The sequence below is a fragment of the Scomber scombrus genome, chromosome 11, assembly GCF_963691925.1.
Source record: "Scomber scombrus chromosome 11, fScoSco1.1, whole genome shotgun sequence".
NCBI lineage: Eukaryota > Metazoa > Chordata > Actinopteri > Scombriformes > Scombridae > Scomber > Scomber scombrus.
Window position 1 is genome coordinate 31,177,872 of NC_084980.1, and position 6,887 is coordinate 31,184,758.

The following is a 6,887-nucleotide window of genomic DNA, read 5'->3' on the forward strand; positions in this document are numbered from 1 at the left end:
TCGCCTTTCGTCTCAGCTCCCTCTTCACCACGACGGATCTGTGTTGAGTTCGCATTACTGCAGATGCTGCACTGATCCGCCTGTCGATCTGCCGCTACATCCTTCCCTCACTCATGAACAAGACCCCGAGGTACTTGAACTCCTCCACTTGGGGCAGGATCTCATCCCCGACCCGGAGAGTGCACTCTACCCTTTTTCGGCTGAGGACCATGGACTCGGATTTGGAGGTGCTGATTCTCATCCCGGCTGCTTCGCACTCAGCGGCGAACCGATCCAGTGAGAGTTGGAGGTCACGGTCTGATGAAGCCAACAGGACCACATCATCTGCAAAAAAAGCAGTGACCCAATCCTGAGGTCACCAAACCGGACCCCCTCAAAGGCCTTGCTGCGCCTAGAAATCCTGTCCATAAAGATTATGAACAGGATCGGTGACAAAGGGCAGACCTGGCGGAGTCCAACCCCCACTGGAAACAAGTCTGACTTACTACCGGCAATGCGGACCAAGCTCTGACACCGGTCATACAGGGAACTGACGCCCCATATCAGGGGGTCCAATGCCCCATACTCCCGGAGAACCACCCACAGGACCCCCCGAGGGACTTTTAAAAGTCTTCATCAAGTTCAAGTTCAAGTTCAAGTTTATTGTCATTTTCACTGAGCCTTTGCATACACAACAGAATGAAATTCTGATTCTCAATCAGTGACCCCAGTGCAGATAAAAACATCAATAGAATAATAAACATCCTAATAACAGTAATAAATAGGAATAAAATCAATTAAAAAAAGAAAATCACTGGTTAAAATAGTCCATTCTCACAAAGTGCAGGTAGTGAGTTCAGTCTCTTGACTTGACAGGTGACGAGCTGTCAAGGATTAGAGTGTGTGTGTTTGTGTATATGGGGAGAAGGGACAGTCCATTAATAAGCCTTACAGCCTGGGGAAAGAAGCTGTTCAGCTTCCTGCTGGTTTTGTTGCTGTTGCTTCTGTATCTTCTCCCTGATGGCAAAAGGGAGAAGATGTGGTGGGAGGGATGGGGTGGGTCCATGATGATGGAGGTGGCTCTGCTGATGCAGCGTTGCCAGTATAGCTCCATCAGGCAGGGGAGGGGGGCACCGATGATTTTGCTGGCTGTGTTGACCAGCCTGTTGAGCTGCTTCTTGTCCTGTGCGCTACAGCACCCGAACCAGGAAGCCGTAGGTCAGGACTCTATCCACGGTTCCCCTGTAGAAGGTGGTGTGTGGTGGGGAGGCCTGTTTTCCTGAGTCTGCGGAGGGAGTGGAGCCGCTGCTGAGCCTTTTTGAGGACTGCAGTGGTGTTGGTGGTTGAAGTGAGGTCATCAGCAATGTGAACCCCCAAGTACTTCACACTGCTGGCCTTCTCCACAGCAGTCCTGTCGATGAGCAGTGGTGCATGATCCTGTTTGCCAGCCCTCCTGAAGTCTATCACAACCTCCCTGGTCTTGTTCACATTAAGGGAGAGGTTATGAGATCTGCACCATGAATTCTGCTGTTTCACCTCTTCCCTGTATGCAGACTCATTGTTGTTCTTTATGAGGCCCACCACCGTTGTGTCATCTGCAAACTTCAGGATGTAGTTGCTGCAGAATCTGGCAGTGCAGTCATGGGTGAGCAGGCTGAAGAGCAGAGGGCTCAGGACGCAGCCCTGCAGAGAGCCTGTGCTCACTGTGATGGTTCTTGATGTGAGACTGCTCACCCTGACTGTCTGCTGCTGGGTCAAAAAGTTGTGGACCCAGTTGCAGATGCTGTTGTCCACCTTTAGCAGCTGCAGCTTTTCCACCAGCTGCTGTGGGATGATGGTGTTGAAGGCACTGCTGAAGTCTATGAACAGGAGCCTGGCATAGGTGTTCTTCTGCTCAAAGTGAGACAGCGTGAGGTGGAGCATGGTGGAAATGGCAGCTTCTGTTGATCTGTTTGTTCTGTAAGCGAATTGTAGCGGGTCCAGGTCAGCAGGGAGGCAGTTTTTGATGTGCTGCATGACCAGGCGTTCAAATCATTTCATCACTATAGGGGTGAGGGCTACAGGGCGGAAATCAGAGAGGCTGGCAGGATTTGTTTTTTTCACAGCTGTGTCTCATGAGGGAAAAGAATCTAGACGGTTTGATACCAAACCTCTGAAGTTTAACAGTGTGTGACTCCCTCTAGTGGATGTTGTGGAGTATTCTGTTGTCTTTGCTCCAAAGGTTTTTGTACAGAGTTTTGGTGTTTCCTGTCACTGTGGGCTGCAGAGCACAGTAGTACACAGCAGAGTCAGACAGCTGCAGCTTCTGGATCTTCAGAGGAACTGATGTCCCGTTGACTGTAGAATCAATCCTCTGTTCCTCTGCAGCATTATCTTCTGTTCCAGACTTGAAACGTTGCAATAACAACTTTGGGAAATCATTTACTTCTTGTTTGTACCAGAACAAAGTGGGACTGTAACTGTTATCAAATGTACAATTAAGTGTAACTGTCTGTCCTTCAGTAGCAATGACATCTCCTGGTGGCTGGTTCACTTTGTCTTGTCCTTTACACTCTGGGGAAGAACAGAACATGCAGAGGAAGAGATGAATCAATAAAGATGATTGATTAAAGGAGAACAATCAGCAGGTTTGTTTGCGAATTGACTTCCACAAAATCATCCAACTGTGAAAAACAGATATGTGGTTAATACATCAGGTAAAATGAGACTTTGATCTGTGTTCTAACACTCACCTATAAAGTGAGATAAAAGTATAAAGAGGTAAAGCAACATGTCTTTGGAGTTGTTGAAAGCAAACAGACAGCAGATGATCAATGTTCTTCCACTGCAGTAGAATAAAGAAACTAAACAGCCTCTCTGCTGCACAGCCCTTCTCCTCAGCATCAAGCTGATTGGGATTTGACTTCCTCAAACATTTCTGCTCTGGAGACAGAAATAATCTCATTGGTTGAGTTGAACCTCAGTGGGCGGGACAACCCTCTTGTTATGTGATAAAAAGAGGATGTGATGGTGACAAGCTCTGAGATGTTCAGTACAGCAAGTAGCTTGGAAAGGTTTAGAAAGAATCAGGGACGTCACTAGGATTTTATGCATAGCGCGCGCTGCGAATATTTTTCTTATACAAAAATAAAATCTTTGCGATATACAGAGCTCTATGAGCGATGTGCCACGCTCACAGTATACCAGAACCAGGTGCTAAGAGATGGCATAGTGAAATTTGACGAACACACATCAGTAATGTAGTATACATAGGTATTACACCTACCCACTAGAAAAGGTCCCGAATTTACCTGCACAATGATATGTATCAACATTAATTGCCAGACAGAGATATGTTCTGACATACTGATATCTTTTAGCATTTTGTGAACAGACGCAAAAGCTCATCGGTCACAATGCAAAGCGTCAGGCATTCTGTCACTCTCCTTTAATTTAAGGTCTGAACTATATTATATAGTAATTAGCAGTTTTATTCTCTGAACTACAGTCATCTGCAACTTCATTAGGAACACCTGTGCAATATAATTCAATCCAATACAACAGCTCTGCTATAAATCAAAATAGAAGTTTATACATTTTCAGCTTTTGTTGACATTGCCAAAACAAGTGATAATTGTACTTTGTTTATTACTGAGGTCATACTAAGTGGTGGTGGTGTACTTGGGTGCATTACATTGCACCCTAATACACCATAAGCAGAATTTTCACCTTCTTGTCAAAAAATGTAGTATAAGCTTCATAAATGTAGATTTAGAGCTGTTTCATTGGATTGAATTAGATTGCACAGGTTAGTAATGTATTCTCTGAACTATATTTTATAGTAATTACAAGTTATATAGTATTATACAGTTAAGTAGTGATATTCAGTTTCAGTAGCATTAGCATCACTCTCTTTCATCAGGTCTGTTGAATGAGAAACATCTGAGAGACTTAATATTGGCGTTTTGTAACATCAGCTGATAAAACGCGCAGCCGGTTGGCCTGAAACTTGTTACTATAGTAACGTCACAGTTACCTGTCTGAGGATTAACGTTGATAATGATGACATCACGTGGCGCTGTTTTCATTGGTTTTTTGGGCTCCGCTGTTTTTCTGAGCAGGTTCCGCCTCAGATGATGTAGATTTATGTTTTAACCAGCGGTCTGTGTTTGTTTCCTTAAACTTAATATCACTGTTAGCTTCTCTGTGTTATGCTAGCGGGAGGTACAGAAAGAGCTACAGGTGTGTTCAGGGTCCAAGTCAGACAGTCGGACATAGCGGTTTCGACCAGTCGTCCTGCATTAAGCACCGCTGCAGACGTTGGTTGAACATTAATATACATCGCTGTACATTTTTTGAAGATGTTAGTTAAGGCGGCAGGCGTGTGTTCACATCACTGATCTGATTCTAACCAATAAACAGCTAGCAGGCGACGTGTCTTTGACCAATCAGATAGCTTGTTTATAGGTGATGTGAACATGTGACTCTTTTTGGTTTCTTTTCAGGAACTATGTTTTCCAGAAGCGCTACGTGAAGTTTGACGGTAAAAACTTGATGTACTTCGGCAGCGAGAAGGTACGAAGATCCTTCTGATTGATCATGTTCACACAGATGTTGACAGATGTTTCTTTACTAAATCATCACACCTGCTCCGTGCTTCAGGACATCTACCCTAAGGGAGTCGTCCCATTGGCTGCCATTCAGATGGCCCGCCCCGCCAAAGACAACAAATTCGAAATCGTGACGAGTCAAAGGATCTTTGTTTTCAGGGCTGATAATGAAGGTGAAAACACACACACACACATATAGACACAAACACACACACACATGCACACACTGCTGCTGCTCATGTTACGCTGTCTGTGTAGAGGTCTTGTGTGAAACTTTGATGTAATTTTAACAATTTTCAAAGATGTAAGGAACTTTTTTTGTGGAAAAACTACATCAACAATTTATTAATGTTTTTTTGAGGAGTCGTACATCAGCTACATACATACAGAACCAACAGACATCAGTGTGTATGTGTGTGTGTGTGTGACCTGCTCTAACACTCAGTACAGTAGCTGCTGTGTGTGGCAGCGTGGAGCTCAGCGGGTCATGTGACTGGGCTCCAGCTGGGACAGACAAAAGGCTGACCCAGTAACCTGCTGCAGCCTCTCTGCAGGCCGACCGTCCCAGCACACACTTTAACTCTGCTGCTCAGACAGGAAGTTACAGAGACAGCGCTCAATCTGAGAAAACTGTCAGATAAGTAGTGAAATACTCAGAAGTAGAGCTCAGTCAAACCATCAACATCAACCAGGAGGTGAAGTTATTGTGTTGTAACAGCAGAACACTGAAGAGAGAACAAGTATCTGGAAGTAGAGCAACATTATAAACATCAAATAAACTCTGTAGGAAAAGCTTCTGCAGATAAATCCAGAGATATTTACAGTCCTGTATATCGTTAATAACACGTATACAGCATCATGTTTTCAGTCACATGATCAATCTGCATGAAACCCATAGACTGTATATATAATGGACGTAACATCCGTGACGTCACCCATTGGTTTGTGGACTGCTGCTCGGAGGCCAATAGTATCGGATCTGAGCAGCGCCATCTTGAAAATTTCCGGTGCATGCTGGGAAAAATAAAAACAGGGATTCTACTTATATGGGCATCAGGAGGAGCATGAGGCGCCCTCCTGAACCTGTGAACCAATCAACCTGTCAATCACCACGTAGCCACGCCCTAATGCATACCCTGCTTTATCGTCACATATAAAATCAGGGAGGCCAAAATGTCCCAAATGAACATCATACTGCATTGAAGAAGGCTTTAAACTAGCGATTGAGACCATAAACACATTTTGAAAACGTTTACTGAGGTTAGAAATCAAGTGAGAAGTTGGTGAATTCTCCATTGACTTGTATAGAGACGGAAGTCCTTTTGACACCAAAACGGTCGCCCCCTGGTGGCCTTTTGATAGAATGCAGTTTTAAGTTACTTCCTGGTTCGCCTCATTTCAGAGGACCAGAACTCCCCACCTGGTTATAATTCATAATAATTAAAAGAACAAGAACTGGTTCTCTTCCATGTTCTGTATTCATGATTGTATATAATTATTATTTCTATGTATTGATCTCTATATAAGCCAGAACCAGCACTGATCTCATTGGTCCATGAATCCTTCCAATAATCACACTAGTCAACTATCAGTATAGTAGTTAGTTGCTCTGCTGAAAGCTTCTTTCTACATTCTGTCCTTTCTTTCTTTATTAAAATGTGTGAGTGTGTTTCTTAATGAAGGATGATCAGCTGTTTCCCAGCAGGAAGTCTTCATGTGTCTCTGCTGTGAAATGTTCCCCTGCAGCTACTCCACATCTCCACCTGTCTCATCATGTTGTCCTCTCTCACACTTCCTGCTGATGCTTCACAATAAAAGCTTTTTCTCATTTCTTTCCCTCATAAACGCGTCACATGATCCAGAGTTTAAAGGTCATGTGACATTTGTGTTTGTGCTCAGCAGCTTGGATTCACACTTTAGTTTTCAATCAGTTCATTTGATTATTTCAAATGAGTTTGTTTAGTTTGCAGCAGAAGAAAATGATTGAATGCAGGAAACCATTGAACCCTGCACTAAACTGAGAATAAACTATACAACTATTAATAATGTTCAGATTATTATTAGAGGGACATTTTTCTCAATGTGACAATAAAGAGATCAAATGAAAGCTTCTATTATTATTGATCAGCCTTTTTTTATTGGACATAACAGGTGATACAGCAGTTACATTTATTTCTGCCTGAGTAACACAAACATACAAATGATCAACTTTACTTGGTAAAAACACAAAAACAGCAAATGAGAAACATGAAAAGATTAGAAACAGATGAATTATCCTGTAAATGAGCTTTTTATTGTGGATATTTAGTAAGGCGCTAA

The 6,887-nt window shown here is 43.3% G+C and overlaps 1 protein-coding gene across 1 annotated transcript in view; it reads right to left on the bottom strand.

Moving 5' to 3' along the window:
• Nucleotides 1-6,696: 6,696 nt before the first annotated feature.
• The window catches only part of LOC133991192 (neoverrucotoxin subunit alpha-like), a 9,586-nt gene continuing 9,395 nt past the window's right edge, over nucleotides 6,697-6,887 (bottom strand). Inside the window, exon 5 of the mRNA XM_062429692.1 lies at nucleotides 6,697-6,887. This exon is cut by the window's right edge and continues 1,437 nt beyond it. The gene's annotated coding sequence lies outside the window, so the exon portion shown is untranslated.